Genomic DNA, 15,931 nt, shown 5'->3' with positions numbered 1-15,931 from the left:
CCTGGTGTGGGGGGCAGGGGAAGGCTCAGGTGCAGTCCCCCCAGGGCGATGCTGGGCATGGCCAGGACAGAGGGCGGTGGATACCCGATGCAGGGGTCGTCTTGGAAAGGCCAATCCACCAAGTAGCTCTTCCCAGAGTGTGGCACCGGCCCAAGGTGGCCTCCAGTCTGTGGCTTGGCGCAGACCCAGACCAGGACCCCTTTTGCCTGGTGCGTGGTGGTGGCAGGGGACGGGAGCTTGCCACCAGGAGAGCCGCCAGCCCTCCCATTCTGGCTCCTGACCTCACCTGGCACAATCCCAGCCCGAACGGGCGTATTTACAGGCCAGGGTCTGGTTGGCCAGCTGCTTCACGCAGCAGAATTGCTTCTTCATCGTGGCGATGGGGAGGGCAGCGGGGCTCCCGCGGGGCAGCTGCCAGCGCGGTTCCTAACCCTATCCCCTGGACTAGCATCAGTCAGGACTGGCAAGGGGGGTGGAATCAGGCCTCTGCTGCTGCACACCTGCCACTCTGTGCAGGCGGAGGACCCGCGGACCAGGTGTATCCACCATTCTGCCCTACCGCCTGCCTGGTCTAGGTGCACAGCTGCGGGAGGTGATAGAGGCGCAGCGTGGGCAGTGGCCAGTGAACCGCCAGAGCAAATCATGACCAAGCTGTCCCTGAAGAACTGATGGGGCAAGGATGGACAGAGCACTCTGGAGCCACTGGAGGCTGGAAATACACAAAGTCTCCATGAGGGCCATCCTCTGTGCGGATATAGACCTCTGGAAGTGCTCTGAGGATCCTCTCTCCTAGCTGGATGGATGTGTGTGACCCTGTAATTTACACCAGAATGAAAAATGTACCATTGGGTGGAAGGACCATACCACAGGACTTTGTGTATTGTGATCCCACTTAGGGGAAGTAGAGGGCCATGTGCATTTTCTGGGGGCAGGCACCTGGGTACAGTCAGGCGCGATCATGCACTAGGGGCACACCCTGGACAGGTACCAAGGAGGACAATGGGCCCAGGCCTGGGTGGGAAGTTGTGGTGATGAGCTGTGGGGACAGGGACCCGGACCAGTGGCCAGAGGGCCTTGGCTGTTCGGAGCTACCTGACCAGCAGAGGCGTGTGGGAGTGAGAGGCAGGAGGTGGGGTGGGGGGGTGGGGGGGTAGGGAAAGGGCATGCAGCCATTGCCTGGAAAGGTCTGTATGCTTAGGCACAAGGAAGCTCTGGAGAGGGGGGTGGGGGAGGGGCATGCAGGCATTGCCTGGTAACTTCTGTATGCTTAGGTACACCTGAGCTCACAGAAGGGGGCGGGGGAGGGGCATGCCGGGGTTGCCTGGAAATGTCTGGAGTCTTTTGATTCTTAGCCTTGCGCAGCTTGGGTTTCTGGGACACTTGGCGGGGTAGTCCGACTGGGCTGGACGCTTTTGTACCGCGGACCAGGACAGTTGTATGACCGTCAGATGTTCTCATGGGCTGGTAGGCTGGGCTCTGGCCTAGGCCATTCCCTAGGGGCCGTGGACAGCAGCCAAACCTCTTTGACCAGGGACATCGATATTAAGAGACATGTGCTGGGGAAAGGGACTTTCCCTGGGGATGCCAGGATTTGGCTGATGTCATCTTAACCCAGACACAGATCAGTAGACTCCTCCATGAGATTGAAACATTGGAGGCTGAAGTGACTCATTGGAAGTTGTGCCAGTGTTCCACCCAGGGACCAAATACCATCAACACAGAAATACTGTGGAAACTGAAGAGCCACATCAGGGACCTAGAGCAGCGGCGGCAGCGGGAGCTGGACATACATCAGCTGGAGGTGGCGGGGTTGCAAAACACCCACGGGCAGAAGCTAGCAGACCTCACTGAACGGCACTGCCAACAACTTAGAGACTATCAACGGATGGATTGGCTCTCCAAAGAGAAGATTGGGAAACTCACTCAAATTATCCAGCAAAAGGATTTGAAAATTCAGGATCTTTCTAGGAAAATCTCTGTGGCTTCTCACTGCCAGAATGGGCACGTGGAACAACTTCAGCGCCAATTGCAAGAGTGTACTTTGAAAAGCGAACAGGTCTTGGTGGTCCTAAATGAGAAGACGAGGGAGAATAGCAATCTGAAAAGGAACTATCACAGAATGACCAATCGACTTGATGCCAAAGAAGAGGAACTCCAGATGAAGATACAAGAGGAAAATCAAAAACTGTCCACTAGAATAGAAAGCAGTGACATAGAGGTGTTTAGAGAAATGATTTGGAATTTGTCACACATTATTCGAGAAAAAGACCTGGAAGTGGATGCGTTAAGTCAAAAATGCCAGACTTTAATGACAATCCTGTAGACACCCAGCACTGGTAATACGGTTGGAGGAGTTTCTATTGATCAGTTCCAGCAGCTTCCACAGGAACGGGACACATTAAGACAGCGGGTGACGATCATGGAGGAGTAGAAAGAGCAGGTGCTGACCATGGTCCAAAATATGAGGCGCGAGTCATCCCAGCTTCAGAGAGATCTGCGACAACTCCAGGCATGGGCTTGCACCAACAGCGAGGTTTTGAAACTGCAGACGACCTCTCTTGACCAGATCCACACTTACCAAGGACATGAAATAAACTTACAAGAGCTAGAGAAGGAACTAGCACAACTTCAGCTCCGCATCAGGGAGCTCTGCAATGCCATGGACCTCCTTTTAGGGAACCTTGACGCGATTTTCCTCTGGCCCTCCAGCGACTCTGCAGAGGCAGCCGACTCTCTGAAGGCTGTGAAATCTGACCGAGTGAGTGAGTCTTCTCAGGTGCTCCGAGAGGAGGTAGAAAAGCTCAGAAAATCAGGGCAAGGAAAAGATAAAAAGATTGAAACCCTCCAGGAAGATCAGCAGAGACGGATTGCTTCAGGGGCTGCTCCGGGGGAAGGAGAAGGCAAGCCACAGGAACACAGCGATTCCGATTCCCACATGGAGCAGCAGAAGGAGAAACAGGCTGTTCTACAAGATTTCCCGCAGTCTCAGGACCTCCGAATCCCAGCCAAAAGTGAGGAACTGCTTTCTTTACAGGAGAAGCTCAGGGGCCAACTGAGTGAGAATGAGCTGCTGAGGCAGGCAGTCACCAGCCTGAAGGAGAGGATAGCAGATTTTGAAATGGATGTGTGTCTGCTGAAAGAGGAAAATGGAAAGATGGTGGAAACATGTAGAGAAAAGGACATGGAAAAACAGGCCTTGCAAGAGACAAATCGGCTGCTTTCAAAGATGCAGAGGGAGGAGGAATCCCAGCCTGCCGTGATGAAAGAGAGGGCACTTTCTCTGGAGCAACTGCTGCGAGAGAAAGAACACGGTGAGAGCGGGGAATTGAACCGGCATATGGACGTCATTCAGTCAAAGCAGGAAAAGGCAGTTGTGGGTCAACAGGAGAGAGATGATGTCGTGTTGGCACAGAAACAGAAAGAAACGGAAACCTGTGCCCACCAGAAGGAGGGTCACCAGTTACATGAGAGAGAATTGCGCCTAACCCAGGAGCTGGAGAGAGGATGGCACCTCGCTGCAGAAGCCCAAGATTCTCGTTGCCCGGAATGTTTGGCTTCAGAAGACCAAGTGGCTCAGATAAGAGAGGAAGTGACCATCCTGCAGGGAAAACTCGTTTTGTCTTCCGCTGCCATGGAAAAGGACAACCATAGAGCCAGTCTGCAGGTGGAGTTGCTGCGGGAGCAATTGCACACGGTCACCCTGGGTTCTGCCTCCTGTATTCAGATTTCTCTCTTCCACTCCTCCTATGCTTGGGTCTGTTTCTTCCTGGAAGAAGAAACCCCTGTGGGGTGGGGGAATGTCTCATTACCCTGCTGCTCTTTCCCGGTTTTTTTTTTCCAGAGTGTCCCAAATCAGCATCATCAGCCTTGGAGCTTCTGTTGTGGCAATGGTTGTATGGTTTCAAGTCTCCTGGTGTAAGTCAAGTGGGAATTGATCCCCTAACTGTACCACAGGGGTCCCCTGTATGTTTCCCCCATAATCCTGAGGATCAGGATCCTGTGCCAAACAGATTAGGCAATGGGGTGGTCAGTGGAAAGGCACAAGACCCACAGCCTAGTCGTTGATGAAGTAAAACCATATTCTGCTACAGCCCTACCTTCTCTCATTATAGACTGTTTCCCTTCCCCCCTTCTGCCTTTGGCTCAGGTCATGATCTCAGAGTCCTGGGATGGAGCCCCACATTGGGCTCTCCCCTCAGCAGGGAGCCAGCTTCCTCCTCTCTATCTGCCTGCCTCTCTGCCTACTTGTAATCTCTGTCAGGTAAATAAATAAAATCTTCAAAAAATATATTTTTAAAAAATAACAGAGCAGATCAAAGAACCCAGGAATAGTCCCCACAAATAAGCCCAACTGTGTTTTGAAAAGGGCACTAAAGCAACTCCAATGGGAGAAAGCTGGGTTTGTACTCTCTACAGCCTTTTAAAGCTTGTGGAAGTCAGAGAGGCCAAACTCAGAAATAGCAGCAGCAGAGAAGAATGATGGTGGTGTGACCCAGGCCCTACCAGGTGGGAATGGGGAAGAAGAGAGATTGGGTGACCTGGCTTGTGTGGGCGGGGTCGAAAGAGCTTTCCAGTGATGCTTTCCAAAGGCCTTAGGGAGCTGGGAAACTGTCTAATCAGCATGTGGGCACAGGGGCCAATGAGGGGGAGGATTGTTAGGATAGCTGACAGGGGGTGGGTCAACAACATGCCTCTTCTGAGTGCGGGGCGACCAGCTCCCATTTTCCAGCCTTCTGTGAGGCTTGCTTCTTGCGTGGCATCTCCGGATCCCGCTTCCTTGCCCCAGTGGGTGCAGAACCTCCAGATCATGGCCACTGGCCTGAGGACGCTCTTTTTCACCTCCTGTACTTCCTCTTCAAGTTCGACGCAGAGGATGACATATTGAGCGGCCCCTGGGAAGATGCTTCTCTGTGCAGAGGTACCTTGGGGGGCTGGGGCCTTGCTGGGAGGCAACCTGTGTCTCAGGAATACACTGGATTGACAAAAGGTATCTGTCAGCTCCTGTGTCCCTCGTTTCCCATCTGTGAGGAGCCCAGAGCAGGGCTTCATTTATGGAGCTGCTAATTATCTCAAGTGTGTTGTGAGAAAGGAGGAGTGGGAATGCGGCCTGAACCAGGCACATGGACATTCGGCCTTCTTGGGGCTAAAGTCCTTGTAAAAACCCGACGTGAAGCGAGTAAGTTGTAGTTTTGATGAGGGAGACGTTTCGGTTCTCCCTCTTGAATAGTTGCATTCCACTAGGGGTTGTCAGTATCTCCACTGTGCACCTGAGATAGGGCCAAATAGGGGTGTGTGTGAGTGTGTGTGTGTGTGTGTAGGGGGAATGGCCTTTTGGATGGGTGGTGGGCCTTCAGTGACTGGAAAGCATGATCAGTAGGACTGACAGGATGTGTGAGGGACTCACCAACTGGTTGGAAAAGACAGGAAGGAAATAATGATCCGTGAAATTCATCATTACTATTTTGCATTGAGTGCTGAAAATACAGCGTGCGTTAGAGTTTATCCTTTACTGAGTAGTGTTGAAGCTGAGACCAGAAGGCTAAGAAATAAAAGGCGGATGTGGGAAGGTGTTCAGTGAGAGCAGGGAAGGATGTGTACTGTTACAGGAACTGAGAGAATGTCCTTGAGTCTCGGGCCACGTGGGGACTGTAAGGTGGGGAAAACCAAGGTTTGGGGTGAGGACTTGGACTTTTTGTAGGTTCTTGGAGACTAATCATAGTGATTTAAAACATGATGCCCAAGCCCAAGCTGATCCTAGCTCTGCCTCTTAGGAGCCGTGTTATTCTACCATTGTAGGTCTCAGTTTCCTGAAGGAAGAAATGGGGGTGATAATAATCCAACTTCATAGATGATTGTAAAGATGAAATGATATTTAACATTAATAAAACACTCAGAGCCATGTCTGACATGTAATAGGTGTCGGTGGTTGATTCAAGAAATAAATAGGGGCACCTGGGGACTCAGTGGGTTATAGCTCTGCCTTTGTCTCAGGTCATGATCCCAGGGTCCTGGGATCCAGCTTCACATTGGGCTCTCTGACAACAAGAGTTGGATCCCAGGACCCTGAGATCAGGACCTGAGCTGAAACCAAGAGTCGGATGCGTTGCCAAACTGAGCCACCCAGGCACCCTTACAGGGCCTGTTGCCTTAGGAAAATAAATTGCAAGGGTAAAGAAAGTGAGGCCTGTAATTAAGAGAGGCTTGAGAGACTTGTTAACCAATTGCAAGGTATGGATCTTATCCTCACTCAGGATTTAACAAATACAGAGAGTCAAAATATTTATGACATAATCAGCTAAATTTCTTATTTTCCCCAAGATTTTACTTATTTAGACAGAGATCACAAGTAGGCAGGGGCAAGGCAGAGAGAGAGGAGGAAGCAGGTGCCCTGCTGTGCAGGGAGCCCGATGTGGGGCTCGATCCCAGGACCCTGGGATCATGACATGAGCCGAAGGCACAGGCTTTAACCCACTGAGCCACCCAGGCGCCCCAATCTGCTAAATTTGAACTGTGACTTGACATGTCATGATATTGCGAAATTATTTGGAAATGTTTAAAGAGTGAGTATAGTTTTGCGGGCATATATATGTGTGTGTCCATTTAGGGCAGTTTTGCTCCCTAGATGTTTTGCAAAGTCTAGGTCATATTCGGTGGTCATAAGCACAAGTGAGGATGAGGCTCTCTGCACCTCATGTATGGAGACCAGGGGTGCTGCTAAGCTTCGAAGTATACTCAGGACAGCGCCCTCAGCAAAGAATGATGGGGCTCAAGATGTGGGTCATGCCAAGGTTGTGTAAGCCTGTTCTGGAGACAGGTGTTGACGTAGCCATGGGTTCAATGATAGGATGAAGATAGTTGTTTTAAAATGTTATGGGGCTGTTGGGATGGGCTGTGAGCTGAGAATTATTTAAGATAGTGATGGGAGTTCCTTATACCATTCTCTCTATTTGGGTGTGTGTATATGTATCTATCTGTATGTTTATATCATGTATGTGTGCAGTATGTGTTTATATTATATGCAATTGTATATTTCCATAACAAAAGCTCCCAAGCTTGCTAGGGGTGATGTAGAGTCTGTGTTCACGTGGCATCTGGTGCCAGCACGTGGGGAGGGTGGACAAGCTGAGATGGGGGTTCGCAGGAGCGGCAGCAGTGGCGTCCTTAGCAGGCTTGGTCTGCAGTGGAATGTTGGTGGTGTCTGGCTGTCGAGCTTCCCTTTATCCCTGTTGTTTTTTTCATTTATTTGTCTTGTTCTTTGGCCTTCCTAATAGCCTTCCAGTAAATTCTTTTTCTGTTAAATTTAGTCAGAACCAGTTTCTGTGAAGCAAGAATTCTGACTTACACAAAAAAAGGGTGAAGCTGATGTATAGAGAAAAGGTGATCTGACAGACTGTGGGAGGAGAGAGAGGAATTAGGAGAAACAGATATATAAAAATATATGTCATTTATATATCTAACAACTAAAATTTACAGAGTATATATAGATAGATATATGTAGATAGATAGATTTATCTATATGCACATACATATGTATATAATATTTGAGAGAAAGAGAATCTCATGGTTTCTGTTTTTCTTGTTCTTAACTTCTATCCCTCTCAAGACCACAGTTTAATTCTTGTCCAGGGATATTATGAGATAGCCCCATTTTTTTAATATAAGAAACTCTCCTTTCTACTTCAATAAATGCAAGTGATCTTCTGTCACCTACAACCCACAGAAGCTCAGCATAGTTTAGATGGTGATGTGCTCACCTAACCACCTTGTTGCTATACTTGCTTTTGCTCACTGCTGTGCAGAGGTTCCAGAAATGTCTGTTTCATGGGCACACGATTGTCATTTGGCTCCAGACAAGGAATGAATGTGCTGTTCATGGCAGCAGAGGCACTCTGGTCTTCTTGGCCTTTCCAATAATCATTGTAAGTGGACACACTTATTGAGACTTCATTCTGTCAATTGTGCTTGTCTTTCATAAGTTTTGCCAGTAAGCATCAGTCTCTTTGAACACCCCTGACTGTAGGGTCCTCAATCCTTGGGTTTGTGAGGCACAAGGAATGAATGAATCCAGCGGGGTCCCTTGAGAGACAGCCTGCCGGTCTCTCCTGGTGGGTCCTATACCGACAGACAAAGGCCATTGCAACTTCATTGAGGAAGGTGGCATATAATGTGAAAGAGTGTACAGGCAGGATATCCTGGGTTTTCTGAGAACAGGCTTTGAGTCAAATAGCCTTAGACTATCACCCTATTTCTACCCTGTGCTCCTGTGCTTCCTTAGGCATGTTTTTTGACCTCTCTATCCTCGGTTTTCTCGTCTGTAAAATGGACTGTTTGATGGATTAAATGAAAAAAAAAGTATACATATGTAAATTCACAGAGAAGATGGCCTATGGGGAGCCGTGTAGAAATGGTATTTTTATTATTACTCAACATTGTGGTTAATATTATAGGAAAGTTCTTCCGGTATAAAGAGCATGAAGGACGAGATGCTCCATTTGGCCCCTTCCAGGCCCTGTGGTTTCCATGATGCCATTTACTCATCAGCTTAGTGATCTCATGCGTTGGTGACCCCTTCTGGGCCAGCACATTAATTATGCAGCCTTGGTAGCTCCCAGGGGCCAGGTCTTGTGGGGAGGGTTTTTGTGTTGGAGCTGTTGGGTTCTGGCTACCTGGATTCCATCACCTTCTACCTGTGTGACACTCGGGACCTAATCACCCTGTGATAGGAAAGCAATTCGGGCTGTTCCTTAGGGTTGTTGATGATGATTAGATGGAATGATACATATAAAATGCCTGGAACATGTCAAGAAAGGTTTGACCTCATTCCATTTTCTTACTCTTTTTTACTAGCTCCCAGAACAACCCACTTCTACCCATTTCTGTTTCAGAGAGGTGAGGTGATTCTGCGAAGGCCATAGTGTTAGGCGAATAAGGTGAGGAAAAGACATTGCAGGTGTCATGAAGAGCATGAGTAAAAACTGGGGAGTAAGAACCCGCTGTGAAGCTGCAGGTAACCGGGCGTGGCTGGAGAGCCAGAAGTGGGCGAGGGAAGGGTGAGGGATGAGTTTAGGAAGGACTTTGGATGTTGTGCTGAAAGACAGTGGGTCCCTGAGGGACTTTGAAGTTGGAGTGACCTCGTTTAATTTGCATTGTCAGAGCATTCCAGAGGAGAGGTTGGAGGAGGAGCCAGTAGAGACAGAGTGACTCCAGAGGAGGAGGATCTTCTCTGAGGGATCATGGCAGCCAGTGCAGAGGGTTTGAAGCAGGAGTGAAAGGATCTGGGTCCTTAAGAAGGCACAGCCCACTGGGGAAGAAGAGGCCTGCATGGGAGGGAAAATGATGTAGTACAGTGCCCAGCATGGATGCCAAGAGCATGCAGCCTGGAACTGCCGGTCACACAGGCCTATGGTGCCGGGTCCCATAGTCACGGAGCAGTGCATTCAGATCAGATGGAATCAGAGCAATAGATTCTGCCAGTTCTGTTTTGGTCAGTAAAACTCAGGATTTAGCTTCCTAAAGTCCTGCTTTGTTAGGACTGCTCTCTCTTCTCAAGGGGTATATGTGTGTATTGGAATAAGGGACCAACGTCCTAGTTACAGAATCAGGAGAGAAACCTTATTTTTGTCTGTGAGATTCTACCTGCCTCCAGCCCTCAAATGAGAGTGCAGCATTTTTTGTCATCAGGCAGATGTGATTCCAAGTTCACACCCTGCCACCTCACTGTATGACCTTGAGAAGAAAACCTCATTTCTGGGTCCTCGGTTTTCTTATATAGACAGTGGGAGTTATTATGCTGTCTTCTTCCTAGAGTTGCTGTAAAGATGATATACTGCATGTGTGTTTGTTATCCCAGAACATAGCGTGAAGTGCAAAATGGACATTAAGCATTGTTTTTTGCCTTGTCATTCGTGGCCTTGTGCCCAGGTCAGATAGTTTGGGTTCCCATCCTGACATCAAGTTGTGAGAGCCATTTTTTTTCTATACAGATTTCAGTGACTACAAGAGAGAGTCTGAATACATGACCAATCAGACTTGATTTGTCCTCAGTGGTCCAGAGCCTCTGATTTCCAGGAATGGTTCAAGGATCCCCCTGGGGGCATAGCCCACGTGGAACTCACTCAGAAGCTTTCTGGGACTTGGTGATCCTTCTCACTGTGACAATGTCACAGCTGAATTTCCCAGAAGGGATCATTAATCGTAGAAGCCACTGATCCCACAAAGGACAGAGCTGAGCTCTTTGCCAGGCATCTAGGACAAATAGGATTCTTGCTTATGATTCTTGGTTTCAGTCCACCAAGGAGAGGAGGAGAAGCAGACTCCCCCTTTCCATGGAGTAGGTCATGGTTAGATATAGAACATGGATTAGCTTGCAACTTCCCTTACCTCTAAACTCAGCCCTTGCTTCCTTCTACCCTGTCTACCCCCAAATCAGAACAAATGCTGACCTGCTGGGATATATGATGGGGCTGAGGAGGAGGAATGCCAAAAAGTAGAGAAAGGATATATCCCATATCTTCTTGCATATTCACTGTATGTCCACTTCAGGTTTTTGAACCTGTGATGAATAAGAAAAAGAAATAATAAATGGAACTTCATGAGTCTGTGCTTTTTTTCACAGCATCCTTCTTTTCAAATAAAATCCAGAAGCCATAAGCAACCATGCCAAAGTATCTGTGTCACTCAAGTGTAGAGCCCGTCTCCTGCAGTGAAACATGCAGATCAAACGTGAATGCTTTTCTGTTGCTGTCTAAAGCTGCTTTCCACCAGGATGGCACTGCAGAACTCATTGCTTTGAGGAAAGGACAAACATGGAAAAATTAGTCCTCAATTTCAGTTCACAAAAGGGAAACTGAAGATCTCTTGCACGCAGAATAGAACCAGGACGTATAGACTCTGCTGAAGAATTGATGATCTTGAGTATATCATTGACATTGGCCCCAGTGTTTTTGTCTGTAAAATGGGGAGATGAAGTTAGGTCAAGTGTCCCAGTAGGTATAGTCTTGGCTCTTGGCATTCTGGGTTGGATAATTCTCATTGTGGAAGCTGTTCTGTGCATCGCAGAATGTCTAGAAGCACCCCTGGCCTCGACTCAGTAGACGTCAATAGGATTTCCCTTACGGTGACCAATGGTGTCTCTAGACGTTGCCAGATATCCTTTGGATATAAAATCACCCTGGTTGAGAACCACTGAATTATATATGTTAGATGATAAGCTAGTTAAAATTTTCCAAGCTGGAGTGAGAGTCAGGGCTCTGCTATCTCCTGGTACCTAGCCCTGTGTGTGGCATTGTGGCAAGCATTCAGTACAAGCTGAACGAGTGAGATGAAAGAGACAGCTCCTTCCAGTTCTAGATCAGTTCTTTGGCAGCAAGAGAATCACTAGATGGTGATGATCTTATCACCCATGTGACTGCCTCTATTTGGGTACTGTTTAACGTTCCTGGATGGAAGTAGACTAAAAATACCACCTGGTGCTATGAAACAAATAGGTCTGTCTGGCAGTTTAGCAACAAATAGTGACTATAATTATCAAGGAGGGTCCACTCAATTTTGACAGCAATCTTAGATCGTGTCCCCTGAAAGTTAACTCTGAATTTTATGAATATGACAAAAAATTTAGTTGAGAAAAATGAGTCCAGATCTTGGAATATCATGATCTGAACCAAAGTCAGACACTTATCCTGGTGAGCCACCCAGGTGCCCTCAGCCTGTTTTTTAAAATGGGATTTTACTGGAATACTGCCATACTCAATCATTAACAGATTGTTTAGGGCTTCTTTGATAACACCAATGGCAAAGTGGAATCCTTGGGACAGAGAATCTTTAGCAAGTAAAGTCCAAAGTATTGACCATGTGGTCCCCTTATAAAGAAGCTTACTGGCCCCTGTTGTAGATCACAAGTTTTCTCAGGGATGCCCAGTCTCAGGACTCTGAGATCATGATGTGAGTTAAATGTGATTATATTTAATGAGCGTGTGTTAGGTTGTGCCATATTAAATTGTCATCTTTGTAGGTCAAAATGGTGAGATATTGGCACTTATGTATATGGTCCACATAATGTAACTTTCCAAGCATAGATACTAGGAGTACAGTCTGTGCCCTTAAGGACACGCACATAGATACACACATGCACACATGCTACTGCTGTCAGTGAATGTAGGAATCGTCATACTAGAGGCACAAACTCAGTATTTCAGGAGCACAGAGTAGCGTGTGCACGGTTCTTACCAGTAAGGGTGAGGGAAAGGGACTAGAAGCTTGAGAGGCGTCCAGAGAAGTGGCTGTGTTTCTGGCTGCTGTGCATTTGAGCTGCACTTCATGGCACCTGTAGGATTTGTATCGGGTCAAAAGAAGCGTTTTCTACAGGGGTGGGGGTGGGATTGACATTGAGCTATAAGAAACATGCTGCATTCTTTCGTTCAAGCACAATTGCAGTTCATCCTGGAAAACAGTTGCTTAGAATTAGAGGACATTAAAGATCGAGTGAGCATGACTCCCTAATTTTTAGATGAAGGTTGGAGGCAAAGGGATCGGTTCAAGGTCTCCCTGCTGTTGACCAGTTGTTTTATTGGCAGGACTAGAGCCTATGTCTTCTACGCCCCAACTCAAGGTGATGTCCATCAGGCCACTCGGATGTCCAAGGCAAGAGTCAGAGAAATCACCTACTAGGGACAGTGGTGGCAGACAGGCCTGGGCTTGCATTCTGGCTCTGGTACTTACTGTCTCTGTTACTCATCACAGGGTTTGTGAGCCAGAATTGCCTCCTACACAGACACCCTCAGAGTAGAGGTTTAGAAAGCTCAGAGTCTGAAACCAGACTCTCTGAGTTTCATCCCCGCACCACTATGTGCTAGCTATGTCACCCTGGGCACATTACTTAACTTATCTGAGCAGTAATATAGAGATAGTACTACTACATACCTCACTGAGCTATAGGACTGAGTGATTTTAGGATTAAATGCAGGCATAAGGCACACAGAAAAATGCCTGGGACATGCTGAGTTCTATATGCTAACCTTATTAGAAGAAAAACAGTGGATTGGGACATCTCAGTGGCTCAGTTGGTTAATAAGTGTGTGCCTTTGGTGCAGGTCATGATCCCTGAGTCCTGGGGTGCAGCCTTGCCATGGGCTCCTTGCTCAGCAGGGGACCTGCTTCTCCCTCTACTACTGTTCTCTTTGCTTATGCTCTCTCATTCTCTCTCAGACAAATAAGTAAATAAATAATAAAATCTTTCAAAAAAGAAAAAAACAGTGTATCCTAGGACTGTTCTAAGAACCAAGGAGAGTAATTTAGGGGAACCCTTTTTCCATACTTGTAGAACAATGCAAGTAGAAATGTATTTTTCTTCTCTTTGTGAATTGAAAGACTAGCATCCTGGAGATTGATGGTGATGATTTTCATTTCTTACAGCCTTACTATTTGCCAGGGACGTGACTTCTGTTAGTTAAGCATCACAAGATCCAGAGATGGTTCTTAGTTTTGGCTGACAATTGTGACTGCATAGCAGAGTGTAGGAGGACAGTGTGCTGTAGACTCTGGGGCCAGGCTGCCTGGGTCTGAATCCTTGCTCAGCCTCTTACTGGCTGTGTGAACCCAGCTGTGTTGCTTACACCCTGTGCCTTGGGTTTCTAGTCTATAAATGAGAATGATGAATATAGTGGTTTTGAGGATTAAAGGAGATAATTTTGTGAAGTGCTTAGGACAGTGTTTGATGTATACTATTTGTTTAAGGAAGAATGAAAGCGAGAAGCAGACTCCTTGCTGAGAAGGGAGATGGATACAGGGCTCAGTCTCAGGACTCTGAGATCATGATGTGAGTTAAAGGCAGATGCTTAACTGACTGAGCCGCCCAGGTATGCCTGTCATCACCATTTTCACTATTTCTGTAGGTAGAGTGCTGTGGACATTCAATATATGCTGGGGATTAACTCTGTTGGTATTATTGATATCAGCACTAGAGCACAGGGCCTGTACACAGTAGGCACTCAGCACACAGGGAATCAATGAATGCATACTCTAGAGCCAGTCTGCTCAGATTCCCATTCCGGCTCCACCACTTTAGAGCTTTGTGATCAGGCAACTTATTTAATCTCCTTATGCTTGTTTCTGTCTCTGTAAAAGAAGGTCTCAAAGTCCTAAATTAATGGGGTTGCTGTGAGCTGGATGTAAGCCAGCCCATGCGCACGCGCGCACACACACACACACACACACACACACACGTGAGGCCACACTGCCCTCTGCTGCCCACCCCGTGTAAATGCACATGTACGTCCCCTGGGCCTCCTTCCACCCTAGGTCCAAGGCATCCCTGTACCTGCCTTAATGCGCACAGACACAAGGACGGGCCTCTGTGTCCTCCTTACCTCCCTTCAAGTCGGGTCCGGGCTGCTCCCCACAGCTGATTCAGCCACCTCAGGATGTTCACTCAGGTCGTTCTCCCCCTCCATGGGCCCGATGAGGTTCCTGCAGGATCGATGGCTCTTGCTTGGTTTCTGAGCAGCTGCCCAGGCCAGGAGACCCAGGCCCTCAGGACTCGGGTTTTGAAGGCTCCCATCTACCTCTGGCCTGCAGGAAAACTGTCGCAGGGAGCCAGATACCTGGGACCTGGCTCTGTCATGGGCCCCAGACATGAAGAATGCGCACTCCATGATGAGGAATACAACACTCGCACGCTCCCCAGAGTTTCTCACCTCACTGCCTCCGCTCAGAGAGGTGGGTGAATATTTAACCCTCCCCAAGCTCTAGGTCTTGACTCTAGCAGCTTCCCGTGGCCTGAAACGTAATGGAACTCTCAACCTTTAACTTAAATATTGATGCAAATTGTGCATACTCTTCCCCGTTAGTTTAGCATGTTTCCATCTGAACCCTGCATTTAGCCCATCCATGTCTGAGCCTTTCAGGGACTCCTACGGTGTCAATCCGCACTATTGGTCAGAGGGAGGGTCTTGCCACACTTGCCAGCCAGTCTTGGAAAGTGGTTGCAGGACCACGTGAGGGTTCACGTGGTTTAGAGCAGAATGCTGGACACCAAGACCGCTGCTCTCATCCAGGAAAGAGGATGTATGACACACCATTAGAATTTTCGTAGGAATTGCACTCAATCTATAGATTGTTTTGGGTAGTATGGGCATTTCAATCATGGTAATTCTTCCAACCCATGAGCATGGAGTATGTTTCCATTTGTTTGCATCTTCTTCGATTTCTTTCAGCAGTTTCTGGTAGTTTTCAGTATACAGGTCTTTGTTTAATTACACTCTAGGTATTTTTTTTTGAACCATTTATAAATGGGATTGCTTTCTTACTTTATCTTTCTGATAGTTCATTTGCCTTTACCGCTAACTGGTCTCAAGTTTTACCTTTATCTCTCTTGCCATCAGTAACCATTATTCTGACTTCTAAAACCATAGATCAATTTTGCCTTCTCACTTATACAAATGGAGTCATACAGTCTGTGCATCTTTGTGTCTCACTTCTCTTCAAATAATGCCTGTGAGATTTATACATGTCATTGTCTGTATCTGTACCAATAGTTCATTCTTCATCATTTTGTAGAATCCCATTCTTTGAACATACCTAAAATGTACTTCACTCTACTTTTGGTGAGAGAATGGAATTGTTTCCAATCTGGGATAACATGAATAAAGTTGCTATACATATTATAGTACATGTCTGTTGCTGAATACTTGCAGAGATTTTATGATTGATATATATCCAGGAGTAGAGATGCGGAATCATAAGGTGTACATAGTTGAAGTTTGATTAAGTTATTACCACACAGTTTTTTAATGCCTAACATATACTCCTACCACAGTGGAAGCTGAATAAAATTGAATAAAAGTTCCAATTGCATAATTATGCTGAGCAAAATAAGTCAGAGAACGACAAATATCATATGATTTCACTCATGGGAAATCATTGATGAGCACTGGAT

The 15,931-nt window shown here is 47.2% G+C and overlaps 1 long non-coding RNA gene across 1 annotated transcript; it reads right to left on the bottom strand.

Annotated features, from left to right (window-relative positions):
- Positions 1-10,729: 10,729 nt before the first annotated feature.
- LOC131819839 (uncharacterized) lies at positions 10,730-14,430 on the bottom strand. The gene is made up of 3 exons (XR_009349341.1): positions 14,364-14,430; positions 12,226-12,322; positions 10,730-10,786 (listed from the first exon to the last, which is right to left on the bottom strand). It is a non-coding gene; the product is annotated as an uncharacterized LOC131819839 (long non-coding RNA).
- Between the last annotated feature and the right edge of the window lie 1,501 nt (positions 14,431-15,931).

This window comes from Mustela lutreola, chromosome 17, assembly GCF_030435805.1.
Source record: "Mustela lutreola isolate mMusLut2 chromosome 17, mMusLut2.pri, whole genome shotgun sequence".
NCBI lineage: Eukaryota > Metazoa > Chordata > Mammalia > Carnivora > Mustelidae > Mustela > Mustela lutreola.
The sequence above is the reverse complement of the archived record's forward strand: the minus strand, read 5'-3'. Positions and strand labels throughout refer to the sequence as shown.